The sequence below is a fragment of the Macrobrachium nipponense genome, chromosome 10, assembly GCF_015104395.2.
Source record: "Macrobrachium nipponense isolate FS-2020 chromosome 10, ASM1510439v2, whole genome shotgun sequence".
NCBI lineage: Eukaryota > Metazoa > Arthropoda > Malacostraca > Decapoda > Palaemonidae > Macrobrachium > Macrobrachium nipponense.
In genome coordinates, this window is record NC_087204.1 from 94,337,395 (window position 1) to 94,349,913 (window position 12,519).

Sequence of the window (12,519 nt, forward strand, 5' to 3'; positions counted from 1 at the left end):
AATCCGTTAATTTTCCTGCCTTCACCAAAACTTGGGTTGGAAGAACAACCAGAATCCTTTAGTTTTCCTGTCTTCACCAAAAATGGGGTGACATTTCACAACTGCAACGAAGAAAAAAAAAGTAGTAAGTGACAGAATACCGAGGAAATACTGAGATTTTGTCTAAAATATGGGTCATAGGCGACACTGAAGGAAGCAGCCTTTCGTGCAATACAGTTATGGTGTAGACTTTAAACAAAAAAACTTATGAGGTTTTTGTCTAAAATATGATTCATAGACAGCAATGAAAAGCAGTGCCGGGGCAGACATGTCACAGAAATAATTCACAAACTTACCAGCTGGAGAAGTTACTTGCAAGTACAAGAAGATTATAGTCGACGTAGTAGCCTCAAAGTATAGTTCTTACAAAGAATATATCGGTTGATTTTGAAAAATAAGCTTTTGAAGATGTAAAATAGAACTTGGATTTGAAAATCCGGTATTCTATATCCAGACAGAATGCTGAATGACTTTGGTTGAGTTTTCAGTGAGAATAGGCTTAACGTATGGATGAATTACATTCTGTATGTAGGCATTACCATATTTATTTTCTATTTACCTTCACCTGAAGAGGTGCCGAGTATGGCTCGAAACTAGTGATTATTTCAGGTGAAAAATTCCTTTCGATTTTTTATTTTATTTTGTAGCTTAACTTATGTACAATAAAAGGAAGCGAAAGAATGATGAAAATTGAAGAAAGGGAACTGGATGATTGTTACCAGAAGTTGCCCTATGAAAGAAAAGATGATGATACTCAAGGTGCTTGGCTGCTATTGATGGGTACCAGCCATAGCAGCGTCAGCTTAGTGGGATGTTATGTTTCAAATAATTAAGCAAATCAAAACTGAACAAAATCACTCATATAAAAATTCTGGTGGGATAAATTTAATGCCCATATATATGATTTTGATTTGTATACAATATGAATGGGCGGACTGCCTTAATATATGGCCAACAAATTAAGATAATTTTTCATATTTCAGTGAACTTGATTTTGATGGTACACACGATGTCACAGATAAGGACAAAAAATCAGATGGCTGATGAATCATGAAAATTGAAAGCGCTCTGAAATCTTTTCACAAATCAACAAATTAATCTTACCTTTAAATACTTGGCCATAAAGTTCTCTGCTCCAGAATTGGCGGTTAATGGAGTCCCTATAAGTTTAGATTTAGGTAACTTTGAAGACCATAGATAATCCCTGCACAGAAATCCAAACAAAATATAAGAATTCACTATTCTAAAAAACATTGTTTTGGGTGAATATTGTTGAGTTTGAGCTCTCTCACAAGACGGGTGTCCTCTCTACAGTCAAGTTCTACTGCAAAAACGTTTCATCATACAGGATATGCAGGTAAGAATGTTCTGAACTAATGTACTGAATGAGCACTTTGAGGTCAAGCCCATCGATTTCCAAGAAGGTGCTTCATCATGTGCATTGGATTTGTCCTTCTTAATCATGTGGGAAACAAAGGCAAATAACGAAGAAACTGTGAGAATCGATTGTGCTACAGACAATCTCCTAATGACAAAGACTTTCCGAAGCTAGTTAGAAGGCGTCAATAGGTTATGAAAGATCTTAACTGGATGAAAGTACGGAAGAAAACTAGGAATTTCTATGAACCACAGAAAAGCTGAAGTCATTCATGGCACCTGAGATTGATGCTTGATGTTTATTAGGCAGAAAATCATTAACCCTTCAAACTCAAGAAAACATTAAGCGGCTGGAACAATTTATGGGGACAGCTTTACATATAAGGCAGCATGGGCAAAAGTATTATAATAATATTATTTAAGTATTATGGCCTTTAAGAATGCAACTTTAAACCAGAGGCTTTTTTAGTACATGACATATGTTCATTATATCAATGAAAAATAACAAGTGTTTTTACAGATTGTCAAGGTGTAGATGAATGGAATCTCTCAAAGGATCGAGTAATGAGAGATGTGTCCAAATGGACATCAGATGACCAAGACAACGTGGGACCATAAAGACGAATCATTTGATGATGACAGTGCAAGAGAGGTGGATAACTGTCAGGACTTGAATGACACGGACCGATAAACACCCAAGATGACATTACTTATAAGGAGACGCAAGAAACAATTGTAGAATCTTTTGTCAAAAGCTGGAAACCAATAACACCATAAAAATGGAGTAATCTCGAAATATATTTCCTCTGTATTACACGTCGTTAGGCCGGTAATGACACTTATCTTTCCCCAATGATTAATCACATCTGGATGCTTCCATGTGAATCTTCACCTTTTGAACCAGTTTACAGAAAAAAATATTATTAAAACGCCGATCACTTGCAAGATTTCTTTGCTGAATTTAATACATGCCATGAGAAACATTAACTGCTGTTCGACGAGCTTCTGTCGAGTCTCACCTTGTGGTTATTTCTCGGAGAAGCCAGGGATTATTTTTTTCCCTAAGCAGGAGCTTGAGTCTGTTGCAAAGAATATTGCAACTCCTCAAGATGTATAAGGAACTTAGTTTTCCTACCAATGTATATCTCATTATCTAAAAAAAAAACTTCTTCAGCTGGTAACTTCATTGGTGTTGTACTTGGAACTTTTTTTCGCTGATGTGCATTTTTAAATTAGATTGATCAGCCTTAAGAAAACCATATGGGTGTTTAGCTCACCCGAACTGAAAGCTCAAGTCAGCTTTCTGATAAAAGTTTGTTCGGCGTCCGTGCGTATGCATGTCTGGCCTAAACTTTTCAGAATCACTCTATCATTTTCAACCGAACTTAATACCAAGAATCTTTTGAGCAAATGGGGATTCATATTTGTTCACAGTTGCTAATACTAGACTTCGAATGTCTGCTGCAATGTTCATTTGTTGAACCCTCCCTTTTCATTGGGCCTTGGTACCAACATCATTAGCATCATCAACAACCATGTTTATTTTTGTAAGTCGAAGTTTCCACATCTTTTCAGCTATTTGGGTAGCAAAATAGTCTGGTTGCGGTGCATCCAAAGACTTTTCTAATGTATTGTTATCGGTGTATATACTATGTAGAGAAATCGGTTTTTGCTTTACCGGCCAACCCGGGTCTAGAAAATACTAACCGCTGGAGATTAGTCGGGATGAGCCTTGCTCTAGCGCGGGGGGGATTTAATGAAACTTGTTCAATAAATCCTGGAATATCTTTGCACACCATGAGTCTTATCACAGTAGTTAGTCTTGTACGATGGATCTTCATCGAACTACATATCTATAAAATCTTTTATCTTGGGTAACAAAGTCCTGTTTTAATGTGTCATATATGATTCGCCATATTTAAATTTCCTTTGTTTAGTACTCGTGGTTCCTCGCCGTCCTGGTTGTTTGCATGACTGTGTTATTCCTTTTATTCTTTTAGGTAACAATATCATTAGGCTTGTGTTTATTTTCATTAAATGCCCTTATTTTTCTGTTTCATCAATATTGGGGGTGACTACATAACATAACGCCATTTAGGAAAAGTAACATCTCATTTATATATATATATATATATATATATATATATATATATATATATATATATATATATATACTATATATATATATATATATATATATATATATATATATATATATATATATATATATGAATAACTGATCACAAAGTATATAAAACGTGATGCTATGTATAAATAAAGGTATTTGCCACGAAGGAAAAAATGAAAAAGCGAGATAGCCGAGTACTTTCGGTCTTGTTCCGACCCTTTACTAAGGAACAAGACCGAAAGTACTCGGCTATCTCGCTTTTTCATTTTTTCCTTCGTGGCAAAAACTTTATATATATATATATATATATATATATACTATATATATATATATATAATTATATATTATATATATATATTATATATGTGTGTGTGTGTGTGTGTGTGTGTATGTGTGTGTGTAGATGCATACGAATATAGTGTTAGATTTACTCTTGAAAGTAAACGGATTTCGTTATGTTATCTCTGGCTTTGTTGTTTACCAAGCGATAGAAACCAGGTTTGAATTGTTACCCACGACCCTCAGATTAGCAGGCTTCACAAAAAAGGAATGAATAATCCCTCTATAGAGCTAGGTAGTGAACTGCGCACTTGGAATCAGTCAGTTGAGGTAGGTCGCAATTACAGTGGAAAAGGGGAATTTGGGTTAAGCAATTTCACCGGAAAGTGAGTATATCTTCGTTAAACCAGCGCAACCACACTGAGCAAGATTAACACAGACTCTCAGGGTGGAACGACCCGAAGGATTAGATTTTTCTTGGCGTGGCTAGGAACCAATTGGTTACTTAGCAACGGGACCTACAGCTTATTGTATCGAGAAATGAATTTCTAATCACCAGAAATACATCCCAAAGGACTTTCTTAGAACCAGAAGGGAAGGGTAACAACGTCTGGAGTTATCCGTCTCAGAGGGAAAAAGGCCGATGAAATCTATTTTTCTATCTCTTCTTAGTTTTCTGTAAAGAAAACTATTGTGACGTCTTTGTCCGACCTCAGTTTATTCTGTCCGCACTTTTTCTGATCGTAAAGACTACCGAAGCTAGAGGGTTGCAAGTTGATATGTTGATCATCCACCCTCCAATCATCAAACATATCAAATTGCAGCCCTCTCGCCTTGGAATTTTATATTTTAAGATTAAAGTTAGACTATATCGTGCTTCTTGCAACGATATAGGCCAGGCCACCACCGGGTCGTGGTTAAAGTTTCATTGGTCGAGGTTCATACAGCATTATACCGAAACCACCGAAAGATCTATTTTCGGTGGCCCTGATTATACGATGTTCTACAGAAAACTCCATTGCACCGAATAAACTTCGGCGCAATTTTTTTTCCTTTTTTTTCTACATGTTTTCGCTTGTGCAAGCAAGAGCTAGTTAAACTCGTATCCTTTTCACTCTGAATTTGCAGATCGTCAGGAATGAATGTAATAGTCATGCGTGTCTGTACCTCCCTGAGTTTTATAGTTTCAGTTCCAAGGTAAATGAATGATATGGCCAAAGAAAAAAACGATTTTACCTTATTTGTCTTAACAATATTTGCTTAAAAATACTGAATCAGGTAGCCAAGAAGCTTGTGCAAAATGTTAGCTCCTCGTTGATTCTCGGCTCGGCCAACGCGGAACTAGAGGAATTTAATTCTGGTGATAGAAATTCATTTCTCGATATAATGTGGTCCGGATCCCACAATAAGCTGTAGGTCCCGTTGCTAGGTGACCAATTGGTTCCTAGCCTCGTAAAAATATCTAATCCTTCGGGCCAGCCCTAGGAGAGCTGTTGATCTGCTCAGTGGTCAGGTAAAACTAAGATATACTTAACTATGGGGGAAAGAAGCATCGGTATGCCAAGCCTAAACCTAAACAATAAACGTAATTTTCTGTCCAGTATGTCAGAGACATATCAGTCAGGAGAAATTTTACAGTACCTGGATACCCTCTATTAACACGTTCCAAAGGAATGGCAAAAAAGCTTCGTAAGAATAATGTATCAAATGTTGTGGTCTCCCCTTTACTACCTTGAGTTCGTACGTGACTTCCACATCGCGACGCTGTATGATCAGATGAAATGGTCGAGACGGTTGAAGATGGCATCCATTGTGAAGAAAGGTGAAAGTTTGTTGACAGATTAACTTCCTCTTCTTCTTCTTCTTTGTCTTCCTCCGCTTCTGTCTTTGAAGAAGCAAGTGGGCTTTGATACTGGAACTTTCTCCAGCGCACAATAAAACCTGCCCTGTTAAACTCGAGTCGTGTGATAGAGAGTCATCGTTAATTGTCAGGCTGCGCGTAGTACTACTTCCATAAGAAAAGAGAAACACGTCTGAATTTCTCTTGGACGTCTTAATTGATGTCTTATTCGCGCTACGTTTGCTGACATCTTCGGTCCGCTCTCGAATCTACGATTAGCAAAAAATCTGCTTTTTCATTCCTGACTAAAATACCGTTTTTATGATAATGGCTGCCATTTCGAAATTCGAATTGTCTTTTGTTTTCAGTTTTAGTATCTTACTTTTTTTCCCTAGATTTCTTAGACAAGATCGTTTGTAAAAAGCTCATCTCGGTAACTGGTTCTTGGGAGCAAAGATCTCAAATTGAAGGGTTGAATCTGCACTCGCAAATTAGGTAGAACTAATTCTCATCAGTCTCAGACGAATCTGGTTAAATTTTAATGTTTAATGTTTGTAATAAAACTGAATTTGTCAGAAATAGGTGATAAAATGTTTAGCTTTCTTTAGCAGCCGAATGTTTTTATATCTATTTAAACTTAGATTATAATCAAACCTGTCAAGCCGGGATTCACTTGAGTTTTTATTCTAACAAACTCTTCAAAATATTTTTTTTACATAACTAGAAATGATCCAGAAGCTAAATTCACACGAAATTTTGTATTCGAACTCTGAAAAGCGTATTGCCCAACGGTTTCCCACTGACATCCAGATCTGGAAATCTATCTCAGTCCTGATCGCTAATGTTGAGAATCCATGGCTTACCTTTCATCTAATATCATAGAAATCCGTTGGTAACTCGTATGAAGTATTAACGATGAAGGTGAACCAATGGCGTACATGCTTAAGAATAATAGTCCACTGCCCTGCACAAAAACACTGTCAGCTTTGACATCACTGTTGATCATTGCTACTCCAATTACATTCAAAATATGTGATTTTAAGTTTCAACAAGTTATACGCCAAGGCCGTTCAGCATTCATTATTGACCGCCTATTCACCTGCTTAACAAACCCAGTGTTTCATAATATTACACAGCGGTGCAAGGAACGCTTTTTATGACGTCCGCTTTTGGACTCGTTGTGACCAATTGTCGCTCATACAAGATCTTGAAAATTCTTCTGAGACTCGCTAAGCATAATTTCTAATCATACGATCAATCTTCTTTTAATCGTGCCTTGGAAGGGCATGAACATGTGACCGTGGGTAGATCAAACGATCCGATGAACTGGTGATAATTCGAACGTAAATAATGCATGTATGATTATGACGATTACAGCATTCAGTTATTCAGAAACACTCATATTTGCACAATGATAACTTGAAGATACTTTTAGGGATTTAGTTTTATTTTTTGTTCGTTTTTAATTGTTCATTTTAATGTTTAAATTTGTAGGCTTTTGTATAATTTTTATTATTTTGCACAGCCCTCGAAAATTTATGGAAGACATTACGAACCGCCTGGAATAAGTGTCAGCTTTTAGCAATACATCTTTGATATATATATATATATATATATATATATATATATATATATATATATATATATATATATATATATATGGAGACATACCTGTGTGATAAAGATGTATGTATGTATGTATGTGTGTATATATATTTGTGTGCAAGTGCGCGATTTTACCATATATATATCCTCCTTCCATAGGGTGGGGGATAATACTAAAATAACTAAGATAGTAAAAAACCAGGTACTTTAAATAAATCACATTCTTTGGTCCAAAGAATGTAAAGTAATGGTTTTCAATGGAACGTAATCAAATCGTCCATCCTGTATTGGGAAACGAACTAAGTTCTTCTGGTTGGTGAACTGAGCATTCTTGCAACGGACTACGAGGACAAATATTTTGAAGAGGTTGTTAGCCACATTCCTCTTTTAAAACCTAGTGTCTACCAAGAAGCCACCAGACGCACTGGGTTTTTAACAGAGCGATCCAGTCTGACTGTCCTCTCCTAGGAATCAAACTTGCTAGGGGGAGATGGCTGCTAATCACACCTCTCATTCACAAGGAAATCTCGTAGAACTAACATCCTCAACCTAAAGCATTTAGGGCACTAGTTTTTTTGTTTTGTCTTTTCAGTGTTACCCGCTCAAAAGGATATATATAATATATCTAGGTCTATATATATATATATATATATATATATATATATATAGATATATATATATATATATATCTATATATATACACACACACACACAAACACACACACCCACACACACACACACACACACACACACACATATATATATATATATATATATATATATATATATATATATATATATATATATATATATATAATATATATCATGATGTGTGTGTGACCGACGGATGTAGACTTTAATAGTGCAAACGATACGTGAGTCAATTTTTTTAAAAGTTACCCCGGGAAGAGAAATTACTACATAGGAATATGCGTCTTTATGTGGGCTGTATTATTTTCAGTAAGAATCCGTTTTCCCTGGAAGGGACGAGCTTCGAACAAGAACCCAAGGCAGTCGTTGCCCTTTCGTTTCTGTGACAGCTGAATGAAAGGAACAACCATTCTTGGAAACTTTCACAGCAAAGGTGTTACTTCACTCTTTGAATGACGCCTCGTCAGTAACACATAAGGCTAATTTACATACAACCGCTTGTTGTCTCTTTATTGCCTTCTCCTGCTTCCCAGGTGTTGAATAAATCGTTTCTTCTAACATGGTTTCCTCCCCTGCCAAACCCCCCCCCCCCCCCACACACACATCCCCCCACCTTTTTTTCTTGTAGTGTATCATTTCCCTTTCCCTTTACTTGGTTGACCACTTTGAAACATTCTGAGCTGACTTTCCACCACTGAAAGAACCTTTCCCAGTGAAACTGTCTCTTTTCTTTTCCCACCTTCCAAACATTTCTGAACATTGCTTTACAAACGTCATTTCACCCAATTTAATTTTCCTCTATATTTGAAGGGGAATCTGTTACTTAGTTCTCTTGGCGGTTTTTAACCCCGCGCCACCTTTATTAGGCAACCTTTCTCACTGCTACTGTTAATTTTTGGCACTATTATTTTAAATTCTTCATTCCTTGCTTTATAATATTGTTCTTGATTTTACCTTAATTTCGATCTGCCCTTCCTACGCAAGATTCCTTTCTCACGCCATCATCAGTAAAGCCCTAAGAGACCTTCTCCAACCTTTGCCTTCATTAAGAGCATTTGCTCTTACAGATATTGAATTCTGGTGCTGTTTCTTTCCATAATCAACTGCCAGTAACTTTAAAAATCGACAGTTTCACCTCCCACGTCCACCGTCGTCTTCCCTTCTCCCATAAACTTTCACCTCTATTTTCTGCTCTTCACTCTATTTCCCTCATATTCCAGCCATGAGAAAGTTTCTTCAGGACGGTTTTCACACCAAGCTACTCGCTACCTTTTTTTTTTTTTTTTTTTTTTTTTTTTTTTTTTTGTGCGCGCTTACAAGGTTTAATACCGCCATGATAAATATAATTCCGTTATCATAGATCTTCCTTCTCTTATCATAAGCATTCTCCTCTTTGCCACCTTTTCTTTTATTTACTTGGGCCGCATTATTTCTCTTTCGATGTGCGCCCCAATAAAAACAAAATATACGTCCCATGTTGGGTATAATTAGGCACTGGCTTAAAAAAAAGTTTGTAATTACCTCTTAGTGGCTCCTTAAACATGTGTCTTCCGTCCATTTCCATACATTAATTTTTTTTTACCGCTGGTCCTGGGAGACGTTGTTAGAGAAAGCTTGAAAACCAAAGCTTAGTTTGTTAGCAGGAGTTAATTAAGAATTATTCTCGCTTGCATTATCCTCACTTCCCCTTTCTTCACCAAACGTTGCCGACCATCAATGCGAAAGTAAAAATGGGAGACCTCTTTTTCGCTGACATTTTGTTCTCTTTTCTTAATTTTGCTTCCAAGGTCACCAGACTGCGATAAGATGATCAACAAGTTTTGACCACAGATTTTACAAAGCGCAAAGGGTTCTCGGAGATCCTGGTGTTTTCACAAGCAGGTGGTTAGAGAATTGTAAGGTTCTCACATCCAATCCAGAATAACATAGTAAAGATAAGATAGAAAATAAAAGTAAAAGAAGAAGAAGAGATTCTGCTTGAACAAAGACCCAACTGAAGCTCCTTATAAGGAACCATAATGAAAAACAAGACTAACACTCTCAGCGACGAGAGAGAGAGAGAGAGAGAGAGAGAGAGAGAGAGAGAGAGAGAGAGAGAGAGAGAGAGAGAGACTAAATCTGAACGTTCCTTAATTAAAGAAAAGATGCAGTTTCTTTATTCTGCAAATCTAAATTGTGACAAGTCGCTTCAAGTGTAGTTTCGTGTCAGTTGAAGACCCTAATGCAACAACTGTCATGTGTCTGGTGTTTCATTTGCACGTTCCAGGAAGCCTCATATTTACGAAAGCATTGTTCGAGTCATTCTATTTACACTTTATTTTACATTAAAAATGAGCTTCTCATTGTGGTCGTATAAGGCTAAATGTATATTCAGGAGCAATAAAAAGCGCAGTGGCTCCGAAAGAGTAAATTTCTCATCAGCTCAACTTTTCAGCGTCTCTTTTAATTCTTTGGTGGGATGAAAGCAAAGTGGCAGGGAGACGCGACTTTTTTTACATTTTTTTTTTTTTTTACTTTTCTTTTAATTACTGTCTGGAAGGAGATTAGAAACCATTATTTTCTTCCCTGTTTATCTCATGTCTTCGCGTTATCCTTGATTGCGGGATGCAAAGAAATACGACAGTTGGTAATGAAGGATACAGCAGAAGTTTTGGTTATCTATTTCCACCGGACAGTGCCCACTAAGATTTATCATATAATTTAACTTTAATTAACCCGCTTGAATTGTACTCTCACTGAATTTAATCGTATTGCATTATTTTTATTTATTTATTTTTTAATGAAAGGTTTGAAGACCACCGATCGCACCAAATATTTACATTTCTGTTCGCCGATTCCCCTCAATGATCACGGCATGAGGTAATTTCCTGCCATGACATTCCGACACGCGGGGGGAATTCTTGCGTCTTTCCCCAGGGGGATGATCATGATTCCAATCAGAAAGAACCCTGTGTCCTTCGGGAGAGTACATCGTCCCTCGCGTCTGCTTGGCCTCTGGTCATAAAGTTGGCCGCTGCTACAAAAACCTGTTCCTGAAGTAATGATTTCAGTTTTTGCTGCCCGGAATATTCGGTAGGAAGAGGGCATGGGAGGGAAGTTACACTCGTTGGTGATCTTGCTTCTGTAGGAGGGAGATGAGCCTGGGCAATTTGGATTTTAGGCGAGGGTCCTCGGGGCTGATCCCTTCAACTGGGCGATTGAGAAAACAGAAACGTTTCCGTTTTTGGAAGACTGATATTTTGTTTTGCCTCGTTACTTGATTATTGTACTTCATTTTCATTCTCTTAATTTTGCGCAAGGTTTTGCATATGTGTATAGATAATGTAAGAGCTCCGTTGCGAACATATTTTAAAAGAAAACTTGTGAAGATAAAATATTACTGTTTTTCATATCTTATACTCGTACATGCTAAAATAAAAATGACCTTTGTATATTTATCATAGGTGCCCTCCCACGCTGAGAACCTGTCAAGCATGTGGCCTCCACCCAGAGAATTGGTGATGTTACAGTTCCAAGAACTATCTTGCCCTCTTGCTTTAAAAAAAAAAAAAAAAAAAAAAAAAAAAAAAATCTCTGATAATGTTTTTTTTCACTCCCTTCGATGATAGTAATACCAAAAATGTCTATCTCATTTCCCTTATCACAATTATAATGACTTGTCTTATTAAGCTTTATCTAAAAGAATAACCACATGTAGTTCAAAACTAAATTAACAGTAGTTTGTCAGCCTAAATAAACATACGCATAAACCCCATGAATCACACACTGAGTTACTTATCTCTTATTACACACACTCCCTCATACCTACTTCCCCCTACCTGGGATACGAAGAACCTCTCTTTCTCGGTGTTCTCTCCCATCCTCCAGCATACTCTATCTATCTATCTATATTATACATATATATATATATATATATATATATATATATATATATATATATATATATATATATATATATATATATATATATATATATATATATATTATATATTATATATATATATATATATATATATATATATATATATATATATCAATTCAAGCTACAATTGTCCTTTAATATCTAAATTCACTTTACCTCCCAAATGATATATTTTCATATATGTACCAAAGGGGAATTTTTTAATTGATAATAATTTCGTCCCCCCATGGGATCGAACCACCGTCCAAGTGGACGGGGACGAAATCAGGACAGTCAGTGACGCTATCCAATCCAGCCAACAGAGACGCTATAAGTTCATATCGATTCTGACCTTACAAATCACCCTCGATCTGGGTGCTTTCGTAATTAGAATCGATATGAAACCCCGTCTACCATGTAGGCCAATTCGAGCGTTTGACAGCACGTAGCCTTTTATTATGAATAATTATCACATCGAACCGTGATCCATTTATATATCAATTCAAGCTACAATTGTCCTTTAATATCTAAATTCACTTTACCTCCCAAAAGATATATTTTCATATATGTACCGAAGGGGAATTTTTTAATTGATAATAATTTCGTCCCCCCATGGGATCGAACCACCGTCCAAGTGGACGGGGACGAAATCAGGACAGTCAGTGACGCTATCCAATCAGCCAACAGAGACGCTATAAG